Here is a 1,879-nt window from a genome sequence, read left to right on the forward strand (position 1 = left end):
ACCTTATTATCATTTAATTTTGGTGCTTCGTTTATACGCATGATTTCTGCTCTGTATTATGCCCCTACTGCTCGTTTATTTATTAATGGTCAAGTATCTAGTCAGTTTTCTCTTTTTAGAGGCACAAGACAAGGTTGTCCCCTCTCTCCACTTTTATTTCTCATTGGAATTGAACCTTTCCTTACTCATATAAGAAATTGTGTTAATATCAAAGGTATTCAGATTAAGGAGATTAATATCAAAACTTTAGCCTATGCTGATGATGTGCTGTTATTTATTAGTGAACCTCTATCCTCAATGCCTGCCCTATTAGAAATTATTACAAAATATTCCATGGTTTCTGGTTATAAACTTAATATTAATAAAACTGAATTCTTCCCTTTAAACATTTTTTGTACTCCTGATATGTTACCCATGGCTGATATTGTGTGGCAAAAAGATAAATTAAAATATCTTGGGATTCTATTTGCGTCCTCCGTAAAAGCAACATTAACATTAAATAGTAATTTTATTCTGAATTATATCAAAGATAAAACGTCTAAATGGTCTTCACTTCACCTCTCTTGGTGGGGTAGAATGGACTCCATTAAAATGACTATTGCTCCTAAAAAATTTTATACACTTGCTATGATTCCTATTCAATTTCCTTTACAATTCTATAAAAACATTGATAGACTTCTCTCCAAATTTCTCTGGAATAATAAATCAACTCGTATTGGTTATAAAAAATTAAAAGTACCTAAATGCAATGCTGGATTTGGCTTGCCTGACTTTTTTCTATATCACAAAGCATTTATACTGAAACAAAGTTCCATATGGTTTTCTCCTTCCTCTTTAAAGAACCAACCTACATGGTTTCATATAGAGCAGTCTCTTGTGGATCCTTTTCCATTGACCACCTTGCTAACAATGTCCAATAGGTCAATATATGTGCATAAATCGGTTATTATTAAATCCACTAAACTCATTTTTAATGACCTGGATTCAATCTTTTTGATCCCTATGACTCATACTGAAGATATGTCATTGTGGCATAGTAATGTGATTAAATTGAATAGAAATGTTACTTTTTGGAATGCTTGGATTAAAGCTGGTATCTTTTATCTTAAAGATATCTATTTTGACAATGTTTTTATTTCTTTTGAAGCTTTACAAATGAAATTTAATTTACCTCAATCTGATTTTATTAAATATGAATCGTTATGTAATTCAATTTTAGACTCCTTCCCTCATGGTATTCCATTTAATGTTAAAGCAGATTTAGCACTATATATTCGAACTATCTCTACGTCATCACATACTGTCTCTATTTTATATAAAAAATTATCTAATTCTATAGGAAACAATCTAAATATTATTTCAACATTTTGGAATGATGAGCTTTCCCTTTCTTTGTCCAACGATACATGGACGACTGTTTGGCTTAATAGTATTTCAGGATGGCTGCCTGTTTCACTTTACCAAACCAATTCTTATATTTTATTTAATTGTTTATGGACCCCAGTGCGTTTATTTCGTGCTAAGCTGATGCAAGACGACATTTGTTGGCATTGTAAATTACTCCCTGGTTCACTACGACATATGCTTTTTGAATGTCCATTAATTTTTAAATTTTGGTCTGATGTTTGGGATATTATTCAACAAATATTTCATATTCATGATGTTATTTCTTACAAAATATTAATATGTAAAGCTGTTGATCTTACGCATAACTTAACTGAATTAGAAGGTAAACTGTTTAACTTCCTAATATCAGCTGCTTTAAAGTCCATTACATTTTGCTGGAAGGATATTTCGTCTTTATCGGTTCATGCTTGGTGGTCATGGGTCATTTTTACAAGAAGAGGTGCTCAATTATCCCTGAAAGGGATCAATCACA

This window comes from Triturus cristatus, chromosome 3_2 (assembly GCF_964204655.1).
Source record: "Triturus cristatus chromosome 3_2, aTriCri1.1, whole genome shotgun sequence".
NCBI lineage: Eukaryota > Metazoa > Chordata > Amphibia > Caudata > Salamandridae > Triturus > Triturus cristatus.